Source organism: Pristiophorus japonicus, chromosome 2 (assembly GCF_044704955.1).
Source record: "Pristiophorus japonicus isolate sPriJap1 chromosome 2, sPriJap1.hap1, whole genome shotgun sequence".
NCBI classification, from domain to species: domain Eukaryota; kingdom Metazoa; phylum Chordata; class Chondrichthyes; family Pristiophoridae; genus Pristiophorus; species Pristiophorus japonicus.
Window position 1 is genome coordinate 162,984,184 of NC_091978.1, and position 14,724 is coordinate 162,998,907.

At 43.7% G+C, this 14,724-nt stretch overlaps 1 protein-coding gene across 1 annotated transcript in view; it reads left to right on the top strand.

Annotated features, from left to right (window-relative positions):
* gabra2a (gamma-aminobutyric acid type A receptor subunit alpha2a) overlaps positions 1–14,724 on the top strand; it is a 555,326-nt gene that overhangs the window by 403,568 nt on the left and 137,034 nt on the right. The window lies entirely within an intron of this gene.

The window sequence follows — 14,724 nt, forward strand, 5'->3', positions numbered from 1 at the left end:
TGCGACCAGCTCCTCATATGATTTGTCCCTGGCGCTCGCGGGTGCCAGCAAATCCCTAACGAGACAGTAAACCTCATCGCCACAACTGGAAAGCAATATCGCCTTACGCTTCTCTCTCAGTGCGTCTGTGTGCCTCGTTAGGTCGTTAGATGTGAAGTAATACTCTAGCCTTTCCGTAATCATTGCCCACGGTAAAGTCCTTTAGCGATCCCAGAGTAGCCATGGTTGCGTGGAGTTCGTCCGCTTCCTCGTCGCCAATGTGGTGTATGTAGCACACAAATCACTGACTCCACACGGTCTGATGTTGTAGTAACTGCTGTGACCATAGTCCTTTATTGTTTAGCTCCAGAGTGCCTCTCAGGTGTGGTGGGCAGCCTTTTATACTCTGTCTTGCAGGTACTTTCAGGTCTCCACCACAGCGCCCTCTGTGGCGCATCATTGTACTTATACATTTAATGTACCTGGACAATAAATAACAAAGATAGAAAGATTTTTGGACTCTGGGGGAATCAAGGTACGTGGGGATTGGGCAGGAAAGTGGAGGTGAGGTCGCCGATCAGTCACAATGTTATTGAATGGCCATATCGAGGGGCTGTATGGCCTGCTCCTGCTCCTAATTCTTATGTTCTTATGTTCTCACATCCAGGCACGATGTGGGTAAAATTGCCCTGCGCCCCGATTGGGGGCAGTAACCAGCTGAGGCCGGGACTTTCTGCGCCCGGGGCAGAGATCCCGCCCTCACCACTGAATTGGGCATACTGCCCCTCAAAGGAAGTGGAATGCAACCTCGTGCGTTCCACTTCCTTTAGAGGTGGTTCCCGGGGCGCTACTGGGGCAGTGAGTAATGCACTTGAACACCCCTCCACTTCGCTTAAAAGGGAAGGCCGCAGCGCTCTCTGCAAGGCCTCTGAAGGCCTCCACAAGGCCACCAGGACAGCGTGGGACCGGACCTGCAGCCTGGTACCCAAGTCAGAGTGCCGGGCTTCACGATGGCGGCCTGGACCGCGCGAGGGCCGCCATCCTGGAGCCGCCCTGAGAGCCAGCAATCCAGAAAAGATGGCGGGGCGCTGGCACCCTCCCTTTTAAGTATTGCCTCTAGAGCAGATGTTGGCCAGCTTTGTGACATCCGTTCGCGTGGCATTTCCCCCCACGGGGCCGTAAGGGGCGAGCTCAGGGTGGTGAGGGGTCACCGCGCGCGGTGATAACGTTATTGCCGTTTTCGTGGTGGCTCACTGCTCTGATCGTGGGATGTGGCACGTGCCTCCGCAAAACTCGGGTAATTTCCCAGGAGCTGGTAGCGCCCACACCCCCAGGCGAAAAGTCTCTTCTTCCCTGTTAGAGCTCCCCAGAGGCACTACCGCTTTTCTAAAAAATTGAGCAATTTCGTCCCCTATCTCTATCAGTGTCCCATGCACTATCTTTGGTTGACAGTGTTGGCTGAATATCATCAGCAAACTTGGATATATTACATTTGGTCCCCTCATGCAAATCATTGATTATGTATTGCCCAAGCACCGATCCTTGCGTGCATCATCATCATAGGCAGTCCCTCGAAATCGAGGAAGACTTGCCTCCACTATTAAAATGAGTCCTTAGGTGGTTGAACAGTCCAATACGAGAGTCGCAGTCCCTGTCACAGGTGGGACAGATAGTCGTTGAGGGTAAGGGAGAGTGGGACAGATTTGCTGCACGCTCTTTCCGCTGCCTGCGCTTGATTTCTGCATGCTCTCGGCGATGAAACTCGAGGTGCTCAGCGCCCTCCCGGATGCACTTCCTCCACTTAGGGTGGTCTTTGGCCAGGGACTCCCAGGTGTCGGTGGGGATGTTGCACTTTATCAGGGAGGCTTTGAGGGTGTCCTTGTAAACTTTCCTCTGCCCACCTGGGGCTCGTTTGCCGTGAAGGAGTTCCGAGTAGAGCGCTTGCTTTGGGAGTCTCGTGTCTGGCATGCGAACAATATGGCCTGCCCAACGGAGTTGATCAAGTGTGGTCAGTGCTTCAATGCTGGGGATGTTGGCCTGATCGAGGACGCGAACGTTGGTGCGTCTGTCCTCCCAGGGTACTTGCAGGATCTTGCGGAGACATCGTTGGTGGTATTTCTCCAGTGACTTGAGGTGTCTACTATACATGGTCCATGTCTCTGAGCCATACAGGAGGGCGGGTATTATTGCAGCCCTGTAGACCATGAGCTTGGTGGCAGATTTGAACCCAAAAATGACCCGTTTATTCCTGTTTTCTCTCCATTGACCAATCCTCAATCCATGCAAGTATATTACCCCCAATGCCATGAGCCCTAATTTTGTTTAACAACCTCTTGTGTGGCACCTTGTCGAATGCCTTCTGAAAATCCAAATACACCACATCCACTCTTTCCCCCTTATCTATTCTGCTAGTTACAACCTCAAAAAACTCTTAACAGATTTGTCAAACATGATTTCCCTTTCAGAAATCCATATTGACTCTGCCCAATCTTATTATTATTTTCTATTTGCCCTGTTACCACATACTTAATAATAGATTCTAGCATTTTCCCTACTACTGATGTCAGACTAACTGGTCTCTAGTTCTCCGTTTTCTCTCTCCCTCCTTTCTTAAATAGCGGGGTGACATTTGCTACCTTCCAATCCGCGGGTGCCATTCCAGAATCTATAGCATTTTGGAAGATGAAAAAAAGAAAGACTTGCATTTATATAGTGCTTTTCATAACCACCGGCCATCTCAAAGTGCATTACAGTCATTGAAATACTTTTGGAGTGTAGTCACTGTTTTAATATGGGACCGTGGCAGCCAATCTGCACACAGCAAGCTCCCACAAACAGTAATGTGATAACGACCAGATAATCTGTGTTGTTATGTTGATTAAGGGATAAATATTGGCCAGGACATCAGGGATATCTCCCCTGCTCTTCTTTGAAATAGTGCCATGGGATCTTTTACATCCACCTGAGAGAGCAGACAGGGCCTCGGTTTAACGCCTCACCCTAAAGACCGCACCTCCGACAATGCAGCATTCCCTCAGCACTGCACTGGAGTGTCAGCCTAGAATTATGTGTTCAAGTCCCTGGAGTCGGACTTAAACCCACAATCTTTTGACACAGAGATGAGTGTGCTACCCAGTGAGCCACAGCTGACACAGATGACAATCAATGCATCCAAAGCCATCTATTTCAAAACCCTAGGACTTAGGCCATCAGCTCCCAGGGATTTATTGGCTTTCAGTCCCATTGATTTCTCCAGTACCATTTTTTTACCAATACTAATTTTTTTCCGTTCCTCATTCTCACTGGACCATTGGTTCTCTGCTATTTCTGGCAAAATTTTTGCATCTTCTTCCATGAAGACAGACAAAAAGTATTTGTTTAATTTCTCTGCTATTTCCTTATTCCCCATTATAATTTCTCTTGTCTCAGCCTATAAGGGATCCACATTTAGTTTTGCTAATCTTTTCCTTTTTACATACCAATAGCAGCTTTTACAGTATGTTTTTTGTCTCACTAGTTTACTCTCATATTCTGTTTACCAATTTTTTAATCAATTTTTTGGGCCTCTGATGAATTCTAAAATCCTCCCAATCCTCAAGCTTACTGCTCTTTTTGGCAACATTATGAGCCTCTTCCTTTGATCTAATACTATATTCAACTTCTCTTGTTTGCCACAGGTGGACCACTTTTCCTGTGGGGTTTTTGTGCCTTAAAGGAATGTATATTTGTTGTAAATGATGTATTAATTCATTAAATGCTATCCATTGCTTATCTACTGTCATACCTTTTAATGGAGTTTCCCAATCTACCTTAGCCAACTCGCCCCTCATATGTACGTAGTTTGCTTTGTTTAGATTTAAGACCATAGTTTTGGATTCAACTAAATCATTTTCAAACTCAATATAAAATTCCTTCATATTATGGTCACTCTTCCCTAAAGGCACCTTTACCGCAAGCTTATTAATTAACATTTTCTCATTGCACAATACGGGATCTAAAATAGCCTGTTCCCTAGTTGGTTCCTTATCATACTGATCTAGAAAACTATCTTGGAAACATTCCATGAATTCATCCTCTACACAAATACTGCAAGTTTGGTTTGCCCAGTCTATATGTAGATTAAAGTCCCCATGATCACTGTATTACCCTTATTACATGCCTATCCAATTTCCTGATTTATTCTCTGCCATAATGTTTGGGAGTCTATAAACAACTCCCAGCAATGTTTTCTGTCCCTTGCAGTTTCTTAGCTCCACCCAAACTGATTCTACTTCTTGATTTTCAGAGTTGTCTTCATCCCATCATTTTTATCATTTTTGTCCCTTCTCCTTTTCCATTTTGCCTATCTCTTCGAAAAGTTAAGTATCCTGAAATATTTAGTTCCCAACCTTGGCCAATTTGCAACTACGTCTCCGTAATGGTTATTAGATTAAACCTATTAATTTCTATCTGCGCTATTAATTCATCTATGTTGTTGGGAATACTTAGCACATTCAGATATAGTGCATTTAGCTTTGATTTATTTCTGTTCTTCCCTGATGTCATCTTAGTCACTGATGCCTTATTACCTTGGTTACTTTCTCTGTCCCTTCCTGACCCGTTCTGCTTATTTTTACCCAAAAGTCTACTCTGCTCTAGAGCCTTGACACTTCTCTTTAAATTTACTCTTTTCTTGAATCCTCCCACCCCCACTTCATTAGTTTAAAACCCTGTCTACTGCCCTAGTTATTTGATTCGCCAGGACACTGGTCCCAGCCCGGTTTAAGTGGAGCCCGTCCCAACAGAACAGCTCCCTCTTTCCCTAGTACTGGTGCTAGTGCCCCATGAACTGAAACCCCTTCCTCCCACACTACTCTTTGAGCAATGCATTTAAACCTCTAATCTGTTTGTCCCTATGTCAATTTGTATAAGGCTCCGGTAACAATCCAGAGATTATTACCTTTGAGGTTCTGCTTTTTAATTTGGATCCTAGCTCCTCAAACTCCCTCAGCAGAACCTAATTCCTGGTTGTACCTATATCATTGATTCCTATGTAGACCACGACAACTGGATCTTCCCCCTCCCACTCCAAGTTCTTCTCTAGCTGCAAGGAGATATTCTTAACCCTGGCACCGGGTAGGCAACACAACCTCCGGAACTCCCTCTCATGGCTGCAGAGAACAGTATCTATCCCCCTGACTATGCTGTTGCCTACCACTACTACATTCCTTTTTACCACCCACCCCCCCCACTTGAATGGACTGCTGTACCACAGTCAGTTTGCCCATCCTCCCTGCAGTCCTTGTTCTCGTCCATACAGGCAGCAAATACCTCATACCTGCTGGACAAGGTCAAGGGCTGAGGCTCCTCCATGACTATATCCTAGGTTCCCATAACTTCCTGACTCATAGTCACACCCTCCTGCCTCTGACAATTGATGAACTCTAAAGTACTGCTTAACCTAAGGGATGTGACTGCTTTCTCGAACAAAGTATCCAGGTAACTCTCCCCCTCTCGGATGCATCGCAATATCTGCAGCTCGGACTCCAGCTCAACAACTCTCAGACGAAATTCCTCGAGCTGCAAGCACTTACCACTGATGTGGTTGCATGGGATCTCATTGGTTGCCACGAACTCCCACATGCTGCAGTTATGACACATAACCTACACTGCCATCTCTATCAACTTTATTTTATTTATATAATTAGTGACAGTATTTATTCAAACGATTATTTTTACTTTTAATGTGTTGTTTTAATAGGTTCATTTAGCTTAAGTTATTTATTCAGCAAAGTTACAATAGTTAATACTCCCCAAGCTCTGAATCTAATCCACTTATCTGTCCTAGAGAGCAAAGGAGCTGTAATACTCACCAACCAATCATCTACATGCTGTCCTCTGTTTTTTTAACTCCCTGTTCAACTCAGTATGCTCTTGCTGCCATCAGTCTCACTCAGGTCCGCCTGTGTCCTGGCCTTCTCTCACCTCTCTTTATGCCGCCACTCCCACTGCCGCCAGTAATGCTGTTGATTATCAAGGGGAGGTGGTTAGACTCTCATTTGTTGGAGATTATCATTGCCTGGCACTTGTGTGGCATGAACGTTACTTGCCATTTATCAGCCCAAGCCTGAATATCATCCAGGTCTTGGTGCATGCAGGCATGGACTACTTCATTTTCTGTGGAGTTGCGAATGGAACTGAACGCTGTACCATCATCATGAACATCCCCACTTCTAACCTTATGATGGAGGGAAGGTCATTGATGAAACAGCTGAAGATGGTTGGGCCTAGAACACTGCCCTGAGGAACTCCTGCAGCGATATCCTTGGGCTGGGATATGTTGCAGATGCTGGAATTTTGCAACTTATCATTATGAAGATGATCATATTTCTCTCTCTGCTGAAATCAAATCAACATGACTGAGTGCAGTATGATATGTGGATCAATAATATTTAATTGTATCAGCAGATAGCTGAGGGGTGTTCCATCTTACCATTTCCGATGGGACATCAAAACGCTTCTTCCACTGCAGTTGTCAGCTGTGAAATCTGTGGAGGACCACCTCCGGTTCTCTCCCTATTGTTCTGCGTTCTTTTCTTCTGCAACAGGGAAAGAACAGACCCATAATTGACTGTAATAGCATGTGTTCACCCGATGGATGAAGTGCATTTGGTGAGGGTGACTATCAGGGAGAGGCATCACAATGCATAAGGATGAAGGTGAATGGCAGTAGTGGTGCATACAAAGAAAAGGAATGGATACGCTTACAAGGTAAGTGGATGTGAGGAGTGATGTGATTGAGTCAGCTTGACAAGGAATTGTGAAAGGTTGGGATGATGTGCACAATAGGCTGTAGGTGAATATACAAATGTATTCACCTTTCCTGACCGAGTTAGGTCATTAAAGCACTTCCTGCACTGAACCCTATAAGCGTGGCACAGTGCTCCTACTGATGACCTCCTTGGCCACATCCAGCCATGCCTTCTTTGTGGCATTGGCAGATTTCTTCCTCCCCTTGCTGGGGTAGAGTATCTCTCTCCCCGACTCCTCATTTCCCCCACCAGAACATCAAGGGAGGTGTTGTTCAAGCGGGCACAGCCTTTGAGCATCTTAAATCCATTTTCTATGATTGTTGTCTCTGTTCCAAACCTCCCAACTCCTTCAAATTCCACCTTTGGATTGGCCCTTTAAATACTTGAGTTGAGATCGCATCACGTGGGTCCGCATCATGCCCTCAGCTCGCATTCAATGGCAAAATTGGAAGTAAAATTATAATGAGGTGGCTGCGTTAAAATGCCACAGATAGATATGCTGAAAATGCTTTCAGTTTTCCCATGCAACAGTGGACCTCCCATCCCACTCCAGCACTGAACGTGCTTTGAAGTTAATATCGGGGCAAGACATTCTTGATATCAGCATGCTTTTTTATATCCGGTTACATAATTAATAAGGGTGCAACTGTAACAAAGACAACGTAACCCTGGTGGTTAAGAGGACAGAAAGGCCTATAGTTGTATAAAGAATATAAATAATCAACATCAAGACAGCATTCGACTGAATATGACTGCAAGGAGCCCAGCAAAACTAAAATTAATGGGGGTCAAAGGGAAAACTATCAAGTGGCTAGAGTCATACTTGCCGTATAAGACAGTGGTTGTGATATTAGGAGGTCAGTTGTCACAACATCATGGAAGCATCCTTGACCCAGACATCATCAGTTGCTCCATCATGACCTTCCCCCCACCATTAGATCAGGTATGGGGATTTTCATTGACAATTGCACAGTTTTCAGCTCCATTCACAAATCTCCAATAATGAAGCAGCTCATGCCAGCAGACATCAGACCTGGATGAGCTGACAAGTGCCAGGTAACATTTGCACCACATAAGTACCAGGTAATCACCAACTCAAACAAGAGCAAGCCTAGCCATCTCTTCTTGACCTTCAGTGGCATCACCATCACCAAGTTCCCCACCATCAACATCGTTAAGTCATCACTGATCAGAAGCTAAACTGAAGAACATAAGTGTTGTGTATGGAGAAAGAGTCAGACTGAACACTGTGAGCTCAAAGTAAAGTGTGACAGTCTTTTATTGCAGGTCTCCAGAGTGCCTCTCCAACCTCCTTAAATACCTATGCTCCCAAGGGATTATGGGATCCCTTGGGACTCCAGGGGATGAGCCCTCTGGTGGCTGTACAGAGTAAATACAAGTCCACATATATAATAATAAGAACATAAGAAATAGGAGCAGGAGTCGGCCATTTGGCCCCTCTAACCTGCTCCGCCATTCAATAAGATCATGGCTGATCTGATTATGGGCTCAGCTCCACTTCCCGCTCCCCATAACCCTTTACTCCCTTGTCGCTCAAAAATATGTCTACATCCGCCTTAAATATATTGAATGACCCAGCCTCCACAGCTCTCTGGGGCAGAGAATTCCACAGATTTACAATTATCTGAGAGAAGAAATTCCTCCTCATCTCAGTTTTAAATGGGCGGCCCCTTATTCTAAAACTGTGCCCCCTAATTCTAGATTCCCCTATGAGTGGAAACATCCTCTCTGCATCTACCTTGCCGAGCCCCCTTATTATCTTACATGTCTCAATATCACCTCTCACTCTTTTAAACTCCAATGAGTACAGGCCCAGCCTATCAATATCCCTTTGCAGATTTTTGTGTCCTCCTCACAACTTGCTTTCCCACCCATCTTTGTATCATCAGCAAACTTGGCTACATTACACTCGATCCCTTCATCCAAGTCATAAATATAGATTGTAAGTAGTTGAGGCCCCAACACAGATCCCAGTGGCACCCTATTAGTTACTGTTTGCCAACCAGAAACTGACCCATTTATCCCCACTTTCAGCTTTCTGTTAGTTAGCCAATCCTCTATCCATCCTAATATATTACCCCCAACCCCGTGAACTTCCATCTTGTGCAGTAACCTTTTATGGCACCTTATCAAATGTCTTCTGGAAATCCAAATACACCACATCCACTAGATCCCCCTAGCCACCCTGCTCGTTACATTCTCAAAGAACTCCAGCAAATTTGTCAAACATGATTTCCCTTTCATAAAACCATGCTGGCTCTGCTTGATTTGAATTATGCTTTTCCAAATGTCCCGCTACTGCTTTCTTAATAATGGACTCTAGCATTTTCCCAACGACAAATGTTAGGCTAACTGGTCTATAGTTTCCTGCTTTCTGTCTTTCTCCTTTTTTAAATGGGGGTGTTACATTTTCAGTTTTCCAATCCGCTGGGACCTCGCCAGAATCCAGGGAATTTTGGTAGATTACAAACAATGCATCCACTATCTCTGTAGCCACTTCTTTTAAGACCCTAGGATGCAAGCCATCAGGTCCAGGGGAACTAGAGCAGCTATATCAAGACTGGGGCTACAGTAGCAGAGCGGATGCTGAGGCTTGGCACTTTGCAATGAGAGGCTTGACTCCTGACCCCTCAAAGCCTCTCCCCAATTTCCAAGGCTCACTACTTACCTGGACATGTGCAGTTGCAACACCACTCAGGAAGCTTGAAACTATCCAGGATAAAGCAGTTCACTTGATTGGTGCCCCTGCCACTAGACTCAGTTTTCTCTTGGAATTCACCTCTTTCATGACCGACGGCATGTAGCTGCAGTATGTACAATCCACAGATGCACTGCCGTAACTTACCAAAGTTACCAACAGCACCTCTTTCTCTACCATTGATAAAGACAAGAGCAGTAATGTTGGGGGAACAGCATCACTTCCAAGTGGCACACCATTCTGAAGGACTGCAGCAGTTCAAGCCAACCCCTACCACTTTCTTAGTTTAATTAGAAATGGCCAATAAATATGGCCTAGCCAGCTATATCCCAAGATCAAACAAAAAACAATTTCCCATAGACTAACATATGGTGCAATAATCCTAGTTTGACAAATATTTAACTTTGCTTTTAAATGCATTACAAAGAGCAAAGTTCCAGGTGGTAACACTATCTGGGAGAGAAGTGGTGAGTAACATTTTGTGGTTGACATTTTGTGCAGATTTTCTGAATAAAAGAATGTTGAAATGCAGCTGCAGATGCTCATGTTTTCACATAAACATGACTTACATACTAGAAATGTTTGTGTTGTCATTCCAGTCAGAATCTTGTAGATGACTGACTGCCCAATCATTTCTCCTTGATGTTGTGGACAGTGGATTCTGGCAATGAATAGTCCATTCACAAAGGTTTGCTCTCTTCAAGACTTTGAACTGATTTCCTTACAAGAGCAAGAGATGCTTCTTTCTGCAGCCTGTAAAATAGGACTATGATATTCCATCATTGAATTGTCTTAGGTTTTGGAACATAGAGGTTGCAGATAGTGACTGCAGATAAGACGATAAGGAAAGATGAGATTGAGAGTTTCACAGGTCAACTGGTTTGCTCTGAAGGTGACCAAACAGTGCTAAAAGTCTTAATTTTCAAAATATTTGCAATATCAGAAGTACAGTTTCAAATTATTTATTGTACAACCTAAACTTGCATATAAACTCCCCTTTCTACACCAACACCTACCCCTCAACTTTATTCAGCTTCACCACCGAGGATTTAGTCATTGACAAGGCCTTAAAGAACCGTAGAGGTTTGCAGCAGAGGAGTCGGTAATTCAGTCAATTACATCTGTGCCAGCTCTTTCTAAGAGCAATCCAAAATTAATCCCACTACGCCGTGTTCTTCCTAAAGCCCTGTATTTTTCTCTGCTTCAAATATTTATCCAATTTTCCCTTAAAAGATGCAATTGTCTTTGCCTTAACCATTTCATGTGATGAAGCTTTCCATGCTCCAGTCAGCGTCTACAGAGAGGTAAGTGTTTCTGCCTCCACCTCCTGAGCTCCAATGATTCTTAGAGGAGCAAAAGTGGAGCACACCAGAATCTCCCAGCTGGGGTCCTGGCTGGGAATACCATAGAATTGAATGTTTATTTTTTTTACATCGGCTCACTTACAAGGGAGGAGCCAATTTACTGCATGGCAGCAACTTTTTGGCACAGGTTCACCAGTGGCACCCCTATGCAGCCATCCATGCCGCATTGTCTCCCATTCCACCCACTCCTCTCCCATCCCAGCAGGTGCTGAAGTGGTGCCCATACTGGCACAGGTCCCAGCCAGCAGTATTTAAACTGGCTGATGCCACCGTGACCCTGGATGCTCTGGTCAGGCCAGGTGTAGAGGTCAGCGGTGCAGGGGATTCCCGTTCCATTTCCTGTCCATGGATTTTCAGATCCACTGTACAAAAAAGCTATATGAAAACTTCTGAAGGCACTACCTGGTGGTGAACCAATTATCTGATGTTTTAAATTTATTTTGACCTAAAAATCACAACAAAGACAGAATAGTGACACAGTTTTTGTCTGTATCTTAGTGTTGTCTGAAGTAGTAATGAAGATTGAACTTCATAGCTATATTTCCAGGGCATAGTGTCTTGTACCTGTATTGAAAATCATCAAGCTGTACAATTGTAATATAATTTATGCTGTTTCTACTATTTTGAGCGAGTTTATTGATTTAACCACCAATCTGTCCTAGGACTGTTGCTTGTTGACATGTGACTGCAGTTTTATAATTCCTGTCATCACTGATGATCTATCACTCAGAGAAACTCATAAATACTCTGAATGATACAGCTTCTTGCAGAGGTATGCAGCCATCTGATTATAAAACTACAGTTCACAAAAATGCTTGTTATTTATAAGACGTGCTTTGTGTGCGTAAGAAGCACCAAAAGCAGATGTGTACACAGGAATAAATCACTCTACAGCTCAATACAACACTAATGGTAGTCACTTCTCATTACCCTTTGATGCGCTGTGTTAATGTATTTCCACTTTACTGGACTATTCTGTTTATTGTCAGATTTATTCTCTACAAAGTTCTGACAGTACCATCTATTTTTCAACTTCTGGAATATATGCACCTGGTTTTCAAAGGAATATGTCACAACCATTTTGAAAATGCAGAATAATTGTTAACATTCCTTTGCATGGGTCTTTTTCCAATTAGTTGTTGCCACTGCCAAGCATGACTGGTTATTTTGAGAATCCATTAGCTGTTATGATCAGGTGAGGAGCAGAGCACACAGGCAATGCAGACCTGTGTCTTCCTTGCATTAAAATTAAAGCCCCAAATGTATTCATTAAAAACAATTCTTCGGCTGTCCCAGAGTCCACCAGCCATGTGATGCTGCTGCAGGCTTCCAATGCTTACAGCACTCATTTCCCTTCCTCCCCTGAAGCGGGCTCCCCCAATGCAGCTGAGTGTCCTGCTCACAGCTCACCAAAGATATTTAAATGACCCTGACTCCAGAAAGTTGTCAGGGGTTGGGGGTTGGGTGAGGGACTGCACAGGTATGTTGTGGCTAGAAATCATGGCCCACTGATAATGTGATACGACAGGGTCTGGGAGGAAAATTGATGCCAACGTATTCAAGAGAGGAAAATGTTAGCAAGGATAGAGGAAAATAAGAAAAAACAGATCCTCAGACTGGATTATGGTTTTAGACAATCTAAAAAAGAAAAAAGAAAGGCTTGCATTTATATGGATGAGTGCCTGGATGAGTGTAGCTCCAGCGACATTCAAGCAGCTTGACACCATCAAGGACAAAGCAGCCTGCTTGATTGGTAAGCACCACCATAAACCTTCACTCCCTCCACCACCGGCGTACCGTGGCTGCAGTGTGTACCATCTACAAGATGCACTGCAACAACTCTCCATGGCTTCTTCAGCAGCACCTCCCAAACCCGTGAACTCTATAAGGACAAGGGCAGCAGGCATATGGGAACACCATCATCTGCAAGTTCCCCTTCACACCATCCTGACTTGGAAATATATCACCATTCCTTCATCGTCGCTGGGTCAAAATCCTGGAACTCCCTCCCTAACAGCAATGTGGGAGTACCTTCACCACACGAACTGCAGCAATTCAAGCAGGCGGCTCACCACCACCTTCTCAAGGACAATTAGGGATAGGCAATAAATGCTGGCCATGCCAGCGACGTCCACTTCACATGAACAAATATATGAAAAAAAATAGCACCGTTCACAATCACCGGACATCCCAAAGTGCTTTACAGCCAATGAAGTACTTTTTGAAGTGTTGTCACTGTTGTAATATAGGAATGAACAAACTGAAACTGAATTGGTATCCCAACTCAAAAACATTTTTACTTTGAGCAATGTTGACACAGTGGGAGTGAAATTTATCACGGGCGGTAGCACAAACAAACAATAGTGCACCAGCAGTCTGTTTTACATTATGGGAAAGAGAATTGGATGGAGTGTAAAACGGGTTACCTATGTTCTGGCGCCCATTCTGCACTTCCATCCAAGTTTTCACCCCCAATTCCTCAATGAACCATACCCGCAGCACAAAACTGTCCACAATTTAACATAAATTGGCCCGTTATTCAGAGGCCATAAAAGGGTAGGGGGGTGTAAGAAGTACAGAAATAAATTACATTGGTGTAAATAAAAATGCAATTCTTTTGTTGCACGAAAGTATTTTTTGAGGCAGAGGTTAAGACATAAATTGGGAATATATTAAAGTGAGCTTTGTTCTGAATCTATCTGCTGTACCAGATCTGGGATTCTTTATGGCTGACAAAAGTGACAAAAACATTTTTTTTAAGTTCTATTCGTCAGCACTTGATTTCACCAAAACAGAAGTGAAAAGATGAATCGATCTAAAATTCCCGAGGGGTTCTCTCACTATTGCCATAACTCCAAGAGGAGACCGGCAAAACCTCCAGGGAAACAGCTCACGCAGTTGAAAGTGCAAGAGTTATGGCAGGAGACCAGAAGAATCCCTGTGGAATTTTAGAGCTAATTACATTTTTTCACTAGTTTTTGGCAGTACCTGTCTATTGACTTATTTTCCCCAAATATTCTTGTACCCACATGTATTACTTTTGTCATCACATCATTCAGATGGAAGGGATTGTCATTATTTCTAAATGGGAAATGTTACCAAAACTGTTGTAAAATTACAATACAAGAAATTTGTGAAAGGAACATTTTACAATGTTTTAGTGCAAATTGTTTCTTGGACAAACTCATGAAAACATCAGTCTGCAATGAAATCCTGATCATGTCAGTCCATTTTGGTAGGCAAGCTAGAAGTGACAAGATAATAAGAATCCACTATCATTAACTATACTGTCTATTAATGTAATTACAGTGAGTGCTGCTGCTACTACAGGCACAGTGCACTGTTTCCCGCTTTGAATCTGAGACTGAAATAAAGACCCGGATTTTGCTGTGAACGTTGGAGGAACGGCAACTCGCATACAGTTGTCCATAGACTTTTAGCAGCTTGTTTGCGGAAACTTACACTTATCCGGCATCTGTTTGAATTCCACGCCTGCTATAAAGGATCTGTGGGGTCTGTGAGCTGAGAAAGCAGCACGGAGGCTTCTCAACCAAATAGATTGAAGAATCCTCACTGAGATAGGCAGACAGCAAAGCAGGAAGTAAAAAACAGGAAATGTAAATTACATTTAAATCATTGTACAGGAAGTGAAATAAAGATTGAGACATACACATGTGATTAAATAGAAAAACAGAAAAACTTTTTAAAACATTTTAATTTTAATTTTATTAAAGATCTACAACATTAATTTTCTTCTGAGGGAAGAAACACCATACTTGTAAAATGTAATTTTCAGGGCCAGAGAGGTTGCTCAGCAGTATATACCACTTACTATGCCAGTAAAAACTCAGTTACACCTGATACTACAAGC